This window comes from Schistocerca cancellata, chromosome 4 (genome assembly GCF_023864275.1).
Source record: "Schistocerca cancellata isolate TAMUIC-IGC-003103 chromosome 4, iqSchCanc2.1, whole genome shotgun sequence".
In the NCBI taxonomy this organism is placed as follows: Eukaryota; Metazoa; Arthropoda; class Insecta; order Orthoptera; family Acrididae; genus Schistocerca; species Schistocerca cancellata.
The window spans coordinates 621310683-621331634 of NC_064629.1; positions in this window are offsets into that span (position 1 = coordinate 621310683).

Consider the following 20952-nt stretch of genomic DNA (forward strand, 5'->3'; position numbering starts at 1 on the left):
GACCGGAACCGGTAGATATTAAGGTTACGGCTAAAATGCGCTTTTCGAATAAATCGTGTGTTTTACGTCATACGTAAGACAACTAACATTTCCAGAGGATTTCTAAACAGTGTCACTTGATGAATGTCAAGATGTGAGGTCTATGCGAAAAATGTTCGGAACCTACTGGCGAGGGTAGAGGAACTTCTATTACCAAGAATACACCATTCTATAGTATTTCTAAATCATTTTCTAACGAATGCCTGAACGATTCCTTCATCAAGGATGCTCGTGCAGAGTGCCATTCTGCTTGTCACGATAGCGAGTGTCAGGAGATGTGATGTGAAATAATCGCGCCTGTGGACTTGGAGAAATTCCTCAACTTTGCACAAAATGTGATCGAGAAAAGGTATAGCTCACATCGCCCCCATTCGTTTCTTTGTTTGGCAGACTCTGACATCAATAGGTAGTGCAATTTGAATCTTCAATTTCATCTTGAAATCAAAGAATGTAACGTTGAAACAGGTTTTTCAGCTGTTCTTGTCCCACATAAACCAATCACAGTCCATATAGTCCCTTTCCTAAGGTCAAAGTTTGTAACTTACCAGAAGAAGCGTGAAAATTTCTTACTTTCGTGCTGCTAGACGTGTTGTACCAGCCCTTTCAATGGTGATATTCATGTGCTGCTGCATACTAGATGAACAGAGGTAACTATCGTAGGTTTGTGATCGAAGAAGATATGCAGATCAGAGGCGTATATTCATCAAGATAAATGCGACTCTGGGATATACCAGAAAGAGCAACGATGCATGATATTAGAGGGCAAAGTCATCCTGTAAGGCTGAAAGCAATTGGTGGGGATATCTTCTGTCTCTCTAAGGACGTAGCCACGTTATAGCCGAGAAAACGATTGTCATGTACGTGAGTATACTTAAATGTTACGCGGGTAAACCTCACATAAGACCTTCCGAACTTGCGGTCTTGCTTTCGTCGATTAACTGAGGCTGGCGTCAAATGTAACCTCCAAAAGTGTAAGTTTTCCTACAGTTCGTTGAGTATCTTGGTTTTATTATCATCAAGCTGGGAATCTGTCCTACCAAGTAGCAAGTTCGAGCCATAGACAACATGCCCTGGCCCCAGAATCTGAAGAACGGAAATCCTTTACGGGAAAAATTAGCTATTACGGCCATTTCATTCCCCATGCCACAAAACTTTCCCATCCACTCAAAACTATTGCGGAGATAAGCGGTTCCATTCCGGTGGTCTCTTGATTACGACGCTGTTTTTTGCCACACTTAAGCGAACTCTCAGATCAGAACCGTTCCTCGTTTCGTTTTCAAAGGGGAAGCCTCTTCTTTTTGTCACAGATGTCTTTCTGCATGGAGTTTCAACATTGCTGTCACATCAGGAAAAGGATGGCTCCGAATATCCTACTGCATTCGTATTGGTTATCTGGCAGGAGGACGTTTTTTACCCTCGCTGGTAGTTCTTTGTTATTACTCCCGCAGTATATTGCAGAGTTACTTAGCGTACTGGCCTCACTTCCACTTACTCAGCACTCTCCAGGCTTCGCTCGGCGCTCGGTCTGTGTGCGTCCTTGCGGCACTCAGTTGGTAGACTGCTACTGTCAGCAAGGCTATGTGTGCCTGCCTACTTCGCAACGCCTCGGTCACCGGCGTGCCTCTGTTTTGCCATTCTCCAGTGCATGAAGCAACACTTACTGCATGTGGCTACAACAACAGAGACATTGGTTTTTTGAGTTGATACTGTTACATTAACCACGAGATGGGGAAACTCACAGGTGTCTATTGTGTATTGAGGCCTAAGCGCTGTAGTATGCGAGTGAGGCATAGGGAAACCCAGTAGAAGCCATTTGTGGCCAAGGAGACGTAGCAGTGTTAAATATGGCGGACCTACGTTCGGCCATAGAGGGAAACATTTCTTGTTCAAATGGCTCTGAGCACTATGGGACTTAACATCTGAGGTCATCAGTCCCCTAGAACTTAGAACTACGTAAACCTAACTAACCTAAGGACATCACACACATCCATGCTCGAGGCAGGATTCGAACCTGCAACCGTACCGGTAAATGTAAATGTGGTGTCACCGCCAGACACCACACTTGCTAGGTGGTAGCCTTTAAATCGGCCGCGGTCCGTTAGTATACGTCGGACCCGCGTGTCGCCACTATCAGTGATTGCAGACCGAGCGCCGCCACACGGCAGGTCTAGAGAGACTTCCTAGCACTCGCCCCAGTTGTACAGCCGACTTTGCTAGCGATGGTTCACTGACAAATTACGCTCTCATTTGCGGAGACGATAGTTAGCATAGCCTTCAGCTACGTCATTTGCTACGACCTAGCAAGGCGCCATTACCAGTTACTATTGATGCTGTAAAACATGTACCGTCAAGAGCGATGTTCACCATTTATGGATTAAAGTTAAGTATTCCAGCAGCTACGTACGTTTTTTGCTAGTATAATTTCCTTGACCTGTTCCAGACCTCACGCCAGCCTGCGTGAGCTGAAACGCGTGCCTTTCGGCTTCCTTTCATAGTGGGTTGGCTGTCTTGCCAATCCACAACAGTAAATCTCAACTCTGCAACTTTATTTGTTTAAAGTATATAGTAAATTTAAATTATCAGTATTTTAACATATTTAAATAGTCAATGCTTGACCACTTTCACGTTCAAAATAAAGTAACAATAATATCCATTACATAATAAACGTTAAATTCTTTTACATAAAACCAGTACAATTTCCTTCTTAGCTTTGAATGCCACGGGCAGTAGCCTTGCACCAGTGTGCTTTCTGATAAATAAATAAAGAACAAAAGTAAGTATTATGCACTAAACTTTACAAAAAATATTCTATTACCTACATCTATTGCCTAATGATTCAATAAGGTGTCATGCTGTCATCGTTCAATGTGTTTTGTCTGGAGGAAATGATGATCTGATGCTTAACGGTCTGCTGCAGCAGTAACAGGGGTAGTTTGGGGGGGGGGGGGGGGGGTGGGTGACGAAATAGCTGATTCTGATATTTTTCTTTTTAAATAAGTTTGCTATTTGGTATGATAGTGAGCCTATGTATGGGACATTAGTGTATTTAGGTTAGGTTTCTGTGGCACACTGATTTGGCTTGAGGTGACTGGTGTGAAGTGGAGCTGTGGTTTTTATCTGCATTTTGTTGTGGAGTTTTCTATTATGTGTTTATATCCATTATTATGAGCAACTGTTTTAATTATATTAATTTCATTTTTTTGGTCTGTGTCACTCATTGGTACTTTTTTAATTCAGTGTAGCATCGTTCTGAAATACGCAATTTTTTTTTAAGTACCAATGAGTGACACAGTTGTTCATACTGGCCACAGAGCATTGACATTCCTAAAATACGGCTGGTAGTTATAACAACGGTTGACTAGATGGGCTCTATTTCTTGATTTCGAAATAAGATACATGCAAGAGATGGAAAATTAGGTTCCTGGAGCTTTGTCTAGATTACTTCAAAACGATGATGAGGTGAATAAGAAGGAGAAAGATAAAGGCACTTTCACATGTGCTTACTACAAAGCAGTAGAAGGGAAGGAAAAAACTAAGGACATCTGTAACAATATGTGATATCAAAATGTGGAGAATTGTCTGAAACAGTTAGAAACAAAATTTGATGCCGCCAGTGGTAATGAAATCAGGACTTTTTACAATATATGTAACTGTATTTTATATTTGATGAAGGAAAAGAATCTTGAAGTTTGGAGATGCTGTTTTGAGTTTTATGTTTATTTTTTTCTTTGTAAATGTAAGTTGAGTCTGTCTCTTGTTACATGGTCATAGAGCTGTCTGTGCAGTAATTACCAATGTTATTTTTGATGTGTACAACTGACTGGTAAATCTATTCTCATGGAGCAGTTAAAATCTTCAGTATTTTGAACAGATCTTTACAATGAGCTCGACTAGTATTTATGGTTATTATTCTTATGGCTCTTTTCTCGAGTTAGAAAATTGTGTTCATATTTTGTACGTTTGTTCCCCCAAAAATAATGCCATAGCTAAGAACTGAGTGTATATATCAATAATTTGTAATATGTAACTTGTAACAAGCTGACTAACGAGTATTTTGTAAATGAGTGGAAACATCAAAGTATACTTTCTGATAATGGATCCAAATTATGGTCAAAATGAAGGGATGGACTAAAATAAGGTGTGAATAATCCATATATTAGTATAACACCAGTCCATCAATCCAGCTGAGTGTAAATTAGTGACATAGGCTGGCTATGTCGTATCTCTTGTCGCGATTATCACCATTCCTGGAGCAAATATGTATGGGAATTGGAAAATATTATGAGTGCTTTGATTTGAATCATGAGAGCACAGGATTCTCTCTTGAAGAGATTTTGCGAGAAAGTTGAAGCATCACCAACTCTCTTGTGATTCCCTTTTTAGGTACTCCACGTCGACGTCTGCTCGTTGGTAGGTTTTCCGGCTTTACTTCCCGATGTGACAGCGACGACTCTCCGATGAGGTGCGGGCCTTGTGTTTTGCTATTACTGCGAGTCTTGTAAATATCGCTCTTATTTAGTAATTTGCCCGGCTAAAACTCTCCCCCTTTTATGATTGAGACAGCCTGCGCCACCTTTCGGAGGGAGTGGGGACGTCAGTCACAAAAGTTCATATTAAGCAATCCGTAAAACACGTAAACGTTCACTTCAGTTAACGTGCGAGTTAATGCCTACGCTTTCCGCTAGATGGTGCTGACTTACTGCTGAATAGCTTCGGTTCCTTAAAACCTTCACTGGTTAGTACTAGGTAAATGAAATAAGTACAACACTCTTGTATTTCACTTTCACTCTATATTCAAGGATTAAGATGGTGATGGATGATGGTCTATTTGAAAGGTTCCTAGCCTGGAGGAATCTAAATAGTCCGAAAATGCCGATATGCACGTGCTCTACGTCCAGATTCACAACTAACGGTACACGACACTTTCAAAAGTCCACACTTTAATATCTGAATACCGGTACCTCTGAATTCACTCTTATCAGCAGGTAATTTGAGTTTCTGTCGTCTATATGTCCGTAAAGTTCAATCTAGCACTAAAGTCCTAAAATCTCCTTAATACTCCGTTGCTACCAACCGTCAGAGATCGTACACTACATCACTTTGAATCTCCGTAATATTTTAACATTTTATTGTGAATCTTAACACGATTAAGTCCAATCTAATTATTGTCTCGCCGACTGACACGGGTTCCCCGCCCTTTAACGAAACAATCAAGGAAAGAAGGCGGCAATTATGACGATCAGGCCTTTTTATAGGTTTTTCATCACAAGAGTTTAACGTCACTGCCTTCTCCATGACGGAGCTTCCGTGGCTTTGCTGTAGTTAGACGTTAAAGTACTTGCTGATATACTATAATTTTGATCTGCAATTACTGAACTCTCATTCTACACTATTTTCCCCTCTAGAAAACCTATTCTTAATTTTAAATTATTCATTCTATAGCTTTTATCACTGTAAACTGAACCCAGGTGTTACAAAGTAAATCCCAAAGTTTAATGGAATGGTTGATAAGGCTTCCTCCATGTACAGAAAATACCATTGATGAAAAGAAAGCGCTACTTAAAGATAAGTTGAGCAAGCAAGCTGAAGCTGGGGTCCGTAGGCATGATGAGAACTTAAAAAGTACAAAATTTAACTAGATTACCTAATTTTAGTTAAAACCACGACAAATTTAGGTAAACCACGGGATGAGTAAGTTCAAGTTTGTGTGTAATGATCCATTTAAAATTGTAAATTGTCCCAATACTAATGGATATTACTTAGTTTCCTATATCTATAAAACCGTTAAAAGTACAGAATAACACAGACCTCAGAAAATATGAACCAAGAAAGTGACTAATAGAAACCAGACTCGAAGGAATAGTGGGAATGAACAAAACTTCAGTAAATTTACACGTCATATTAATGCAGAACAATAAGAAAAGGTATTCAATAATTTCAAATGTTATATTTCAAGGTATGTATAAAATTTTTATCTTTGTCAAATTCATAAAATACGTTTGTAAGTTCCACTTATGCATAAAAGTGTAACATGAAATATAAAGGCATCATTATATGGGAAAGAGATGTCTTTGGGATAAAAATTAATTTACAAGTGCATAATAAATCAAGATTAACGTATAAAAATGCGAGAAAAGGATTCGTTAATTGATCAAAAGTTGAAATGTATAGCAAAAAATTGACACAACAGGGCCCATTGTCCTGGTGAAACACGTTGATCTAAAATGTCATTATTTCAATTACTGGTGTAAGTAGACACTGGTATTACCTGATGGAATATTAGTTCTGTCTTTGCAGCTACAAGAAAATGCGTGCTTTTTCCACCAGACGACAAACTAGTAGTAATGTTGTATTGGCATCAGTACAAAACACAAACCAAAACACACACTCAGAAGTATAAAAATAAACAGGAAACAGTGAATCTGAAAATGTGTGCTGTGTAATACATTAGAAATGCATAGTTCTGCGGAGCAACTAAAAATGTCAGTGTCTAACGAAGAAATACAACAAAGGTGATCTAGCAAACGACATTTTCCGATGTAGGCGAGAAACCAACCTGAAATAACCGTAAGTAAAAAAGCAACATATTATTAACAAACTGTTTATCGATCTTAAAAACAAATCAAATTGTAAATATGTTTAACTGCCGGACCACTGATGATGCTTCCCCTCAATAAAGCGACACGCGTCTTGTGAAAAAAAAAAACCACGCTTCCTCTTGCAAAGACAGAACGAAAATACCCTCAGCAATTGTAAAACAACTATGGACAATATGGTCACACAAATGAAGAATTTAAAGACACCAATAAAGTGACGGAAATGTCTTTACTGAACAAGGATGAAAAAAGTTTAAAATATTTGAAAAAATTGTTGTTTGTAGGTAAAAATAATTAACCAGCTTACAGTGTGTAACAATTGAAATGGATTATGCAAATGCATAGAATCATTATTTGCTTCCTTGTTGCATTTTAGGTACAAAGAACTGTTAACAGAACTGCTCATTTAACTCAGAATACATTTCAGAATTAATAAAATTTAAATTCGCTCCTTTAGAGCTTGGCGACCGTAAGAACTTCGTTATAATATTAGTTTCATAGGGGTGTAATAAGTTGAGATACAAACATCTCTTTTCCTGTGCTTGCAACAAGGAGTTGTTCACATGGCGGATGCAAGTATTAAATCGATACCCAGGGTATACAGTGTTACATTTGAGGCAGTGTCTTTGCAACAGTGGGTGAATAATAGCATTGAGCACCTAATCCACCACTTACTTCGGAATTGGTATTCGACTGCTTTCGACAATCCTATTAGAGCGCACAGTGTTCAGATCAATAAAAATATTGATAATACTTAATATCGTTATTTGCCCAAGTAAATACAGTGCCAATTCTCCATTGAGTGATAGGTGAAAGATTTTCTGTTTGCTGAAAAGTTCTGCGAAGACAAAAGTTACAATAATAAGTTTCACAGCCTAGGTACTACACCGCAGGCATGCAGAAGATATGTGTGGCGTCCGATGTCGCTCGTAGCGTCTGGTGACGAGGGACTGTGACTTTCGTAACTGAGAATAAAAGCAGGGCCGGCCCTTGTGGGGTTTTCAAGCGCCACGCCGCACCTCCTTCCCTGGCCAGCCCACTCCTGGCTTTCTCAGATAAAGTCAACCTTTCTCACAATGTCATTCATCTGTGACACCTTATTTTCACATATCACACTCATGCGTCTTTTCGACGTGAATACGTTTTTAAGACTAGATGCAGGTATGAGGCACCACAGCAACCAAAATTAAGTTGTGGCACATGCGCAGTATGTAACTAAAATCTGTTCACTTTCTCATACCCTGAACAGAGAGGGCATACGGTATAGACCTTTAGCAGCCAGCACAGCCGAGTAGTACATTGCTTACCAAATCATCATTGCTTCCGCTGTATAAAGTGGAAGGTGACAGGACAGCGAGTGGCTCACATATGAATGCTTTGTTTGTTGCAAATAATTCTATAAATCGACAGTGCCTATTTAATGTGTCCGTAATATATAAAAGGAAAACGGCTATGGTCGAATATCGAGCAAGCGTGCTTTCCGGCCTGCCACGACCACGATTTATGGCTCAAAATAAGCAGTTTTGAAAGCACTTTCATTCACTGTAGCGAGAAGTAACAGTTAAATGCTAAATGAAAGTTGCTGGAACGCGAAGACTATGAAACATAACGAAACTGGATAAACAGTTCGTACTAACCATTATGGTTGCTTCAGTTCCAAAACAAGGTGTGACAGGTTTTTTTCGTCTCGTATGTTACAACCATATTCTAGGCCTTTTATCGAAATATTTTCCATGGTTCATGATTTTACAGATTTTTCTGAATACTGCGCCGAAAGGTGGTCACGTGAATGATTGTCTGTGTTAAAGTAGTAATACACGTCAGTCACTTCAGTCGAGCTGCTGAATTTAATTACTGGTTTCCACGTTTATTGCTAATTTCGTCTCTTTCTAACATTTACTTTTATGTGACCGTTAGTATGTGCACCAGTAAATTTCAAACTTCTGTTTCCATTAAATACAAAATAAATTTACGCCTAGTTCAGATACGTGCTCGTTCGGCGCGCACGTATTTTCACACCTGAACCCGTATCACTCTGCAACCACTACACTCGACTGACACCTGGAAACAATACTAAATAATTTCTCCCGCAACATAAAAACTCTCTGTACTTTAAGGCAGTGACTATACATTGCGTTTACAATTCGAATGGGCCGGATGTACATTTCTCAATAAACAGTTGATGGTGAACGCTAAAGAGAGATGGGAAGCACAGTGTGCAGCGATTTTATTTGTCACTGTGCGGAAATCTTCGAATGTAGTAGAGTGTTCAGATTGTGAGTGACATTTCCGATAGGTTGAAGATGCGGCTACAGCAAGTCCAGATTAAATGCTTTGGTTACTCCACGTGTTGGGGTAATTCGGCTGTCAATTACGTTTATCGTCAAAGGAAGCAATACAAAAGCCACTTCTGAACCAGGTACCGCTAACAATTAACAGCATTTCGTTTATGTCGAAACTCATTGCCCTGTTTTACAGCTGCGAGCGACCACTTACACCCATCCTGCTGGGAACACAGTATGCCATGCCCTAAGAGAGTAGACCTTGTGATGTTACAGGTTATCCTGGTCCCGTCAGGTGTGGCTCCCACGGTTCTGTCAACATTTTAGCATTCCTTACTTGCTTGTTCAGTAACACCAGAGTGGTAGATTAGTCACGTGAACAATTGAACAATGCCTCATCTCGTATGGATGTTGTGTCTACAACGTCTCTCTCTGTGTGTGTGTGTGTGTGTGTGTGTGTGTGTGTGTGTGTGTGCGTGTGTGCGTGCATGCGGGAGCGAGCGTGCGTCAATTTTTCTGTCCATGTGTATGTGTGCTTAGTGAAGCTGTACCGTTTTATGGTGGTTATGTGTATGGGAGCATACGTGTGCATATTTCTGCGTGTATGACCTCTAATATTTTCAGTTATTGATTGCGTATGCACTTATTTACGATTGCAGCTTTCGGCGTTAGTCGTATTCATATCCGTTAAGCAAATATATAGGAAAAATATCATTAACGATTGTATGACGACAAACATTATAAACTACAGTTCATACTTCTGTAGCCTGTATTGTGTTGCAATATACAAGCATAAAATTTTTTTCCGTTGCTCAATACAAAATGTTTTCTGTCGTAAGTTCTGTGTATAGCATGCATACGGCACAATTCAAAAATGCTGCAGATCGGTGTGTAACGGTTCTGATGTATTTTGACATAATATATTTTCTTCAAAAGCTATGAATTATGGTGCAGTGCTGTTGAAGAGTACAAAGATTCGAGTCTTTTTTGTAGCAAACAGGGACAGAGGGGCGTGTGTCACTAAGATTAGAACAGACGCCTGGCATTAACGGAAAATGTATCTGTTTCCTCACAGCATATTTTGCCTTTTTGTGAATCACAATGATTGTACATTCATATGACAAAAGTCATGGGATAGCGATATGCACATATACAGATGGCGGTAGTATCGGGTACAGAATGTATAAAAGGTGAATGCATTGTTGGAGCTGTTATTTGTACTTCGATGATACGTGTGAAAACGTTTCCGACGTAATTATGCCGACATGGCAGGAATTAACAGATTCTGAACACGGAATTGTAGTTAGAGCTAGACTCATGGGACAGCCCATTTCGAAAATCGTTGTGTAATTCAACATTCCGCGAACCACAGCGTCATGAGTGCGCCGACAATACCAAATTTCAGGCATAACCTCTCAACACGGACAACACAGTGGCCGACGGCCTTCACTTGACAACGGAGAGCGCAAGCACAGTGCGGTGAAATCTGACGATAACAGGCTACGGCAGCAGACGACCGAAGCGAGTGCATTTGCTAACTGCACGACATCGGCTGCAGCGCCTCTCCTCGGCTCGTAACAGCATCGGTTGGACCCTAGACGTTCGTAAAACCGTGGCCTGGTCACATAAGTTCAGATTTCAGTTGGTAATAGCTGTATGTCGCCGTAAGAGTGTGGGGCAGAACCCACGAAGCCATGGACCCAAATTGTCAAAAAAAAAAAAAAAAAAAAAAAAACGCTGTGCAAACTGGTGGTGGCTCCATTAGTATGTGGGCTGTATTTACATGGAATGAACCTATCATTGACTGGAAATTGTTGTGTTTCGCTACTTGGAGACCATTTAAAGCCATTCGAAGAACATTCTGGACAGTAAGAGCGAATGATTTCGCCACCCAGATCGCCCGACATGAATCCCATCGAACATTTGTGGGACATAATCTAGAGGAACTTTCGCGCACAAAATCCTGCCTCGGCAACACTTTCGCATTTATGGACGGTTATAGAGGCAGTATGGTTCAGTATTACTGCAGGGGACATCTAACGACTTGTTGAGTCTACGCCACGTCGAACTGATGTACTTCGAAGTGCAAAAGGAGGTCCGGCACGATATTAGGAGGCATCCCATGATTTTTGTCCCATTAGTGTATTTACTATTAGCCTAGTCGACAAAGACCAAAGAACATCGATCTGGGGAAAAAAAATGTGTATTCGCAAATTTTTGTGAGGCCAGAAGAGAGGGGAGGGGGGGCGGTAGTATCATGAACAACATACTAAAAACCGTTACCGGTGGAGTGCTGATGCGGGGACGGGTGGTGGACGAGTGGGTGAAGGTCACTTTTCACTTTTTTCTTTAATATCTCCAAAACCGCGACCTGTAGCATTCATATTTTACACACAAAGCGGATGGAACAATGCAGAAAATTAAAAATATTGTTTTAATTGTATGTTATTGTTGATTATTGTTAAATGGAATGGGTTATGAACAAATATTAGATGTGTGTACCACACTGAAGCGCAGTGATAAACTGTATTTTGAGGGTGTAACAGAGTGGAAAGGCGTGAATGTATGTTACAGGCGTGGGCGAAGGTACGTCACCGAATTGTGGTCACGCACCTTCCTCCTTCATAAGTCTGCAAAATGAAGACCGAGCAGGTAATTCCCCATTCTCTCTACCACACTAAGTCACAAAAAACAACTGCAGGATATTTCACGAAATTATAGTGCCCCTTCCGATGCTCGCATTATGAACTACTGGCGACACAGTGCGCATACACACCCGGGGGTTGTTTATTTTCCACAGTGTGGAAACTGAATTGAATGCAGACATTAGTTGCCAATAACACAAACGCAAGACAATATATGGACATATTCTGCGTAAATCTCTGCAAACTGTTCTACGCTGATATAGGGTAACTTCATTCGTAGTCATCCTGCACGGCACTTTTAGCGTTCTTCCGACAAAAACTACCTCCTCCACCAAATGGGCTCCTCGTTTTAAAGTTTACAGACAGCATTTTCTGTTCAGTTCTCTTACGAAAGTGGACAATATAGCTTAAATGCGCTCGTGTTGGTATAGTGCCGTTGTTTTCAGTTCATAAGTGAGTACTTATTTGCAGTTGTTAAGTGAGCTTTCTTGTAAAATACATTCCTGTCTGAGAAGTCCTTAATTTGTTAGTGTGATATTCTCAGTGACCTATGCAGTGCTGGAGGGAATGAGATTTGGTTGGCAAATGTGGCATCTTGTTGCTGCCAATATTTGGCAACATATTGTAAAGCCGTGTAACCGTGTTGCAGATATTTCTCTAAACTTTAATTATGTTGCTGGTAGACTGCATAAATCTCTTCCATTCAGGACTTGCTGACATTTGTGGAGTGGGCGGCATCTAGTGGAGCCACTTACAACATATCCACAGTATAATTATCTTTAAAGGTAGGTGTGAATATGTCTGATGGAATGGCACTGAGCATACTCAAGTCCTAACAAGAATCTGATTTAATACATTGACTAACTTATTCTGAAAAATGTGAAGTTCCATAACACTTACAGATGGAACAAAAGTAAGCCTCTGAGACTAGTAGAGTGTTGACGGAGCTACAGCTAGGGAGATGCATTTGATATCCTCAAGCTGTGGAAAGTATTAGGGTTATTGCTGGTGGAGGCAGTGAAATCGACATTGTAGAATGTGGTGTCACCGCCAGACACCACACTTGCTAGGCGGTAGCCTTTAAATCGGCCGCGGTCCGCTAGTATACGAGGGACCCGCGTGTCACCACTGTCAGTGATTGCAGACCGAGCGCCGCCACGCGGCAGGTCTAGAGACACTTCCTAGCACTCATCCCAGTTGTACAGCCGACTTTGCTAGCGATGGTTCACTGGCAAATTACGCTCTCATTTGCCGAGACGATAGTTAGCATAGCCTTCAGCTACGTCATTTGCTACGACCTAGCAAGGCGCCATTATCATTTGCTATTTATCTTGTGATGCATGTACCGACAGACCGATGTTCACGAATTATGGATTAAAGCTAAGTATTCCAGAAGCTACGTACCTTTTTTACTAGACTCAACTTCCTTAAATGTTCAGACCTCACGCCAGCCTGCGTGAGCTTAACGCGTGCCTTTCGGTTACCAATCATAGTGGCTTGGCTGTCTTGCCAAGTCACAACATAGAACTCATCTTGACAGCATGCTACACCTGGGGCAGACTCTTGAGTGTGGTACAAACATGACAGCTCCATTTGTTGAGCTTTTGAACTTAATAACTTATTTAAGAACTGCAAATAAGTACTCACTTAATAAATTGATAATAAATTCAGTACATAAACAAGTCAGTGATGCTATTTTGTGTACTCACATAAGAGAACTGGACAGAAAATGTTCAGGAGGTATAGTCCGTCTGTAAACTGAAAAGTGAGCACCTCTCGCTATGGAGGAAGTTGCCTTTCCCAGAAAAGCTTTACATCTGCCATGCGGAATAAGCAAGAATCAAATTCTCCCAAGTATTGTAGAACAGTGTGCAGAGATTTATGCACATTCTGTCCGTATGAGTTTCCTGCATAAGTATTATCAGTAACTCTTGTCTCTATTCCACGTAGTGTTAACGAACTTTGTGGAAAATAGACGCCCCCGGCCTTGTCTGCACACTGTGTCTCCAGTGACCGCTAAGACGAACTGCGGAACGGTCGGTGTAAGTTTGTGAAACACCGTAAGTTGCATTTAATGACACAGTGCAGTAGAGAGAATGGGGAAGCCTTCTTGCTATTCATTTTGCAAACCTATGAACGAAGGAAATGGATGACCACGACTGGTGACCTACCTTCACCCTCGTCATTTCATCCTGTTACACACTGGAACACAATTTATCCCATAATACCATTCTTCTGCACTTAGATGTGGAACAAACATTCAATAGTTGTTCTTAACCATTGTTATTTAGCAATATACATTAACATGCAAAGTTCCTTTGGACATGCATGCATGGTTGACGACATACGGAAGTTCGAGTCTGCCGGTGAGTCGTGCACGGATAACCAAATGGTAAGGCGACCGCTCGCGATAAGCGGGAAATGCGGGTTCGAGTCCCGATCCGGTACAAATTTTCATTATCGTCATTCCATTCTACTGCTGATGGTTGTCCTTATTCGCAATTGTGAATACATTTAATCTATTTTTTGTAATCTGCGTATTTTCCGCCCTCCGCAACGCTGAAACTTATTCCTAGACAAAAAAAAATGAATTAAGTGTTTTTTGTAGGGAATCTAATGCAGTTTAATTTTGTACTGTGAAACATTAGATTTTCGAGGTGTTGAAGAAAAACAAAAAAGTGACCTTTAAATAGCCCCCCTCCCGCACCACAATCCTTACGCTGACACCCTAACGACTGGGATATTTAGCATTATATTCTTTACACTGCTCCCTATTGCTATACAAACATGTGCGACTATATGAATTTTTTCCCCTAATTTCCCTTCCTTGACTGGAGTATATTCTCAATACGAAATTACTTTAACTAGTTTTTATCTATAGATACAAGCTCTTTAGCAACTTCTTCGCACGATCAATGTGCTTTGACGAGTCGGTTTGGTGTCAACCAATAGTGATTGTTTTTGCAGATTTTGGGACATATGTCGTGCTTCTCGTTTGAAAGTTGACGCCTTTATCTTTGGTCACACGTCGAAGAGACGTTTTGTGCTGCGTTTGTAAAAGAAGTAGCCTTTGTCTGGAGGAGGTCCACGCTGTTGACCAGACACTACAATGCATAAAGCCGGCCGCGGTGGCCGTGCGGTTCTAGGCGCTGCAGTCCGGAACCGCGGGACTGCTACGGTCGCAGGTTCGAATCCTGCCTCAGGCATGGATGTGTGTGATGTCCTTAGGTTAGTTAAGTTTAAGTAGTTCTAAGTTCTAGGGGACTGATGACCTAAGATGTTAAGTCCCATAGTACTCAGAGCCCTTTGAACCATTTTACAAAGCATAAAGTAAGGAATCTGGCAATATCAGCTCAGTTTATTTACTACGTCGATGGTTAGTTTAGCGTCGGATTGTTTACTTGTTCTAGTCAGCGAGTAGGTGCCAGGTCTCTTTCTTGAGCGAAGTAAGAGACACGCTTAGGTTCCTACCATGCACTGCTTGTAAGCTGTTTATTGCGTCACATGTTAATTTATTTCGTTACTTACTATTATAAATTCAAAAATGTTAACCTCTCATGAAGTGTGAAGATTAGTTTTTCAGAGATTCAGAATCACGTCTTTCACACGATGTTGCTTTGCATTGTTAAGTCTTGAAGTTGTAGGGTGAAATATCGCTGCGCCGTTATAAATTATTATTTTGTGTCCACTGATATTAAACTCATATATCATGGCTTCATTTTACCAAGAACCTTACGACTCCTTGTATTTACTCCACTTGAAAGTGCCACGCTGGCTTGCCGCCATCTTGTCTCACGTAAACTACCCACACGAGTCGAAGTCATTTTGATAAATATACATTGGACTACTGAACCAAACCTGGTAAATAATACTAATAAATGTAAATTCACCGTATGCTAGATAGGTTTCAGCTGCTGAGAACAGGTAAGTCGTCGTGTGCTGTATTACTGACTGTTATTAGAAGACACTGTGCTGCTCCGCCTCACTTACCTAGTACAGTAATGCGTGCAAACGGTTATAGGATTTTCATATGATCCTTCTACTAATTAACTGTTTTCTCCATTGTGAATTTCTGTGCACAAACGTGGAGTCTGGCTCGCTGCACAAGTGGATACTACAAGCTGAAGTCCAACACATGTTTAATGCAACAACTGTCATTCGCGAAAAAGTAACCTCATATGCCATCTACAAATATTAAATATTGAGGCCTCCATTTCTTTTCTTTGCGCTGAATGTATGAGAGTTCGTGTTGTGTGATTATCTTCTATTTAATTTACGAGTCAGGCAGCATTATTCTGTTTGTTCTCTCGAGCATTAGAAGTATACATTCTGCGTGTCATTAGCTTTTCAGGGCTTATTCGTCCCTATCTATGAAAGTAGTCTATACTTACTTACTTTCTCTCTCTCTCACTCTCTCTCTCTCTTTCTCTCTCTCTCTCTCTCTCTCTCTCTCACACACACACACACACACACACACACACACACACACACACACACACACACACACACATACAGCTTTCAATCTGAGAGGCAAGTCCGAAAAGAAACCTTTAATGTTATTGTACAGGGTATCCCTCTCTTGAGCAAAATGGTTGACAAATGAGGTGCATTACAAGAGGTATCTCCTCCATCTCACCACCCGCCTACCCATCTGCGTACCCAGTTCAATACGGCGCTGGGTGTTTGTGGATGTTGCTGCCTGAATATTGGATTTCATGGCGGATGGTCTCACGTAACTCGTTGACGTGGCAGCATCTGTGAAACGTCAGAACAATGAGGTTCTGCGAGCTGTGTATGAGTCTCATGTTTCAGTGTAGCGTGGCCTACCATTCGTGGTATTCTGTCCAACCTGCTCCTACAGTTGTTGTTAGACTCTGATGATGTATCGATATTCTGTGAATTAGGGTGTGTTTCTTGTGGAACAGTGATGGATAAGCGGCACAATTAACACATTCAGCGACTATTTTTATAACGTTTCGGTAGTCGGCAAGAACCATCTAAACCCTGTATTCAGGGCTTGGTGATGAAGCAGGAAACAGAAGGAACATTTTTAAGTTTGCGTAGGCGGGGACCGTGAGCAGTTATTGGAGGAAAATGTGGGTGAGGTAAAGAAGACACAATTGTTGCCGTCACCCATTAAGTCTCTTCGCCGTTCATCACTGAAATGTGGACTATCGCATAGCCCTTTCACAGGTATGCTAAGAAAGAAGGCCTGTGTCCCCACAAGTTTACAATTATTAATGAACTGTTACAGACTGACCATGATAAGTGCCTGACATATTACCATTCACTCATATGCAGCGTCGTGTTGATCTGCATGTAAAGTTGGCGGGTAGTCCCGTCCAGCACCTCCTGTGATGTAATTTCATTTCTCAGCCATGAAGATCTGTCTTGTACAAATTTGGTTTAATATCCTTTCCTTATTAAGGTTTCCCCATGGCCCCTTACGAGTGGGACACCCTGTATATATTCTTGTACTGTTATATTTATTACTAAACAAAACTGTAATGTTTTTTTTAAACAAATAAGGTACCTATTACATTTTTGTACTATTCTGAACAGTGAAATATATCTAAATCATTAACATAAAGACGTAGGATAAGGACGACCGATAAGAGAGTTTTTAGGTGAGGCAAAGTGAGTGGTGGAAGTGATTCGAGAATAGATCGTTTGTAACACAAGCAAGCGGGATGTGCTTAGATGCAAAAGGCTCGCCCCCTTTGTGTAGTCGAGATACGGGATGGTAGTAGCAGCCTGTAGGGGGTTTTCCACACAGTCCCACCAAGGATGACATTGTATCTACACTCCTGGAAATTGAAATAAGAACACCGTGAATTCATTGTCCCAGGAAGGGGAAACTTTATTGACACATTCCTGGGGTCAGATACATCACGTGATCACACTGACAGAACCACAGGCACATAGACACAGGCAACAGAGCATGCACAATGTCGGCACTAGTACAGTGTATATCCACCTTTCGCAGCAATGCAGGCTGCTATTCTCCCATGGAGACGATCGTAGAGATGATGGATGTAGTCCTGTGGAACGGCTTGCCATGCCATTTCCACCTGGCGCCTCAGTTGGACCAGCGTTCGTGCTGGACGTGCAGACCGCGTGAGACGACGCTTCATCCAGTCCCAAACATGCTCAATGGGGGACAGATCCGGAGATCTTGCTGGCCAGGGTAGTTGACTTACACCTTCTAGAGCACGTTGGGTGGCACGGGATACATGCGGACGTGCATTGTCCTGTTGGAACAGCAAGTTCCCTTGCCGGTCTAGGAATGGTAGAACGATGGGTTCGATGACGGTTTGGATGTACCGTGCACTATTCAGTGTCCCCTCGACGATCACCAGTGGTGTACGGCCAGTGTAGGAGATCGATCCCCACACCATGATGCTGGGTGTTGGCTCTGTGTGCCTCGATCGTATGCAGTCCTGATTGTGGCGCTCACCTGCACGGCGCCAAACACGCATACGACCATCATTGGCACCAAGGCAGAAGCGACTCTCATCGCTGAAGACGACACGTCTCCATTCGTCCCTCCATTCACGCCTGTCGCGACACCACTGGAGGCGGGCTGCACGATGTTGGGGCGTGAGCGGAAGACGGCCTAACGGTGTGCGGGACCGTAGACCAGCTTCATGGAGACGGTTGCGAATGGTCCTCGCCGATACCCCAGGAGCAACAGTGTCCCTAATTTGCTGGGAAGTGGCGGTGCGGTCCCTTATGGCACTGCGTAGGATCCTACGGTCTTGGCGTGCATCCGTGCGTCGCTGCGGTCCGGTCCCAGGTCGACGGGCACGTGCACCTTCCGCCGACCACTGGCAACAACATCGATGTACTGTGGAGACCTCACGCCCCACGTGTTGAGCAATTCGGCGGTACGTCCACCCGGCCTCCCGCATGCCCACTATACGCCCTCGCTCAAAGTCCGTCAACTGCACATACGGTTCACGTCCACGCTGTCGCGGCATGCTACCAGTGTTAAAGACTGCGATGGAACTCCGAATGCCACGGCAAACTGGCTGACACTGACGGCGGCGGTGCACAAATGCTGCGCAGCTAGCGCCATTCGACGGCCAACACCGCGGTTCCTGGTGTGTCCGCTGTGCCGTGCGTGTGATCATTGCTTGTACAGCCCTCTCGCAGTGTCCGGAGCAAGTATGGTGGGTCTGACACACCGGTGTCAATGTGTTCTTTTTTCCATTTCCAGGAGTGTATTTCCACTTGACGCTAGCATTGCAGACGACGATTCTGCTTCTGTTTTGGAGACACTATTCTGAGTTACAGACTATTTCTGATCGTAGCTCCGCGGCTGTATGGAATAGACGCGTACAAGCCTGAAAAGTGAATGGAACTATCTTTTAGTGCGCTATACAAGGGTAGGAACGGCCACCATCTTGTAAAACGAACCCAATAGAATCAGAATTTCTGGACATGCGTTTCATTAACCGATCTTAACACTGCAGTAATGGTTGAGAACTGTATTTATGTTAGCTACCATATTTACTGAGAATGCATCATTCATAAAAGCTATTTAAACCAACGGTTTGCTATCTCCCTAAGTTAGTGTTTATTACCAACTCTACCCCCACTGCAAAGGTTCTTGTGGAAACTTTAGATGCGAACGATGTCGGAGCAGTTAGGGAGCTGACTCGTATCATCTCGTTGAAATCGGTGCTAGCAATATATTACAAGTAAGAGAACTCTCCAGTTCACTGCATAATTACAAACAGTAGACATACAGCGCTATATCCCTCCCTGATGCGGTGCTTTAAGCGCGGGAAGTTCGGCCATATGTCTTCTGTACTTCTAGCGTCACATGTCGAGATTACGGACTACCATCACATTCCAATACTCCATGTGCCCCGCCTCCCATCTGTGTCAACTGCGGAGCGCACCATTCGCCTTGCTCGCCAGACTGCAGGATTCTGCTGAAAGAAAGCAAAATGATGGAGTACAAGACCCTTGACCGACTGACGTACACTGAGGCTAAGAGAAAATTTGAATGCCTGCATCCTGTACATACGACATCGTCTTACGGCGCCGCTGCAACAGGTCTGGCACCATCAGCTCCGCCAACACCAGTCACCTCTCAGAGCCGGAAGACTGCCCGTTGATGGTGAGGGGCCATTTCCTTCCCTGTTGCTCCCGCACCACCTACTTCGGGAGAACCCCCCACCCCCTCCCTACCATCAGGGACGTCCGTCGTCACTTCTAAACTGGAGAAGCGTAAGTCTTCTTAGTCTTCTCTCGCTACGCAGAGGTCCCTTGGGTCACTCACTTCCCAGGTTTCTGCTAGTGGGAAAGATGGCACCCGCCAGTGGCTGAAGAGCTCAAAAGCAGCTGGTCGTAGGGCTTCAAGTTCATCCTCAGACCCGGAGACTGAGCCAGTGAAGACCTCCCAGTCAGAGAAACCCAAGGAGCAGCGAGAGAAAAAAAAAAAAGAAGACACCTAAGACCAAGGAAATTGCTGTGGCACCCACACCGCCGCTACCTACAAGCTCTGCGTCTGAGAATCGGCTGGAGATCCTAGCGTCCGCTGAGGATCTAGATTTCGCCAGACCCTCAGACACAATGGATATAGACTTTTGAGGCAATAAGTCGGTGGCATCAGATGACGCTGAGGCGTAAACCGCCTCATTAAATATTCCATGCCTTCCTAGTATCACGATGACGTCATCCTCCAGTGGAATTGCGGCGGTTTTTTCCACCGCCTGGCTGAGCTACGGCAACGGTTAAGCTTTACACCTGCTATCTGTATTGCCCTCCAGTAAACCTGCTTCCCGGCAATGCGGACCCCTGCCCTCCGCGGCTATAAGAGATATTACAGGAACCGTTGCGACTATAATCGAGTGTCAGGTGGAGTTTGCGCTTATGTCCTAAACTCAGTCTGAAGTGAGACTGTGCCCGTTCAAACCCCTCTGGAAGCTGTGGGTGGCAGAATGACGACGCAGGAAATAACTGTCTGCATGTATATCTTCCTCCAAATGGTGCAGAACCCCTGAATGTATTAACAGCACTGATTGATCAACTCCTTAAACCTTTCCAACTTTTGGGAGATTTTAACGCCCATAACCCCTTGTGGAGTGGCACCGTGCTTACTGGCCGAGGCAGAGATGTCGAAACTTTACTGTCTCAGTTAGGCCTCTGTCTCTTAAATGCTGGGGCCGCCACACATTTCACTGTGGCTCATGGTAGTTCCTCGGCCATTGATTTATCAGTGTGCAGCCCACGACTTCCGTCTATCCACTGGATAGCACATGGCCACCTGTGTGGTAGTGACAAATTCCCCATCTTCCTGTCACTGCCCCAGCGTCAGGCCCACGGACGCCTGTCCAGATGGGCTTTAAACAAGGCGGACTGGGAAACTTTCACCTCTGC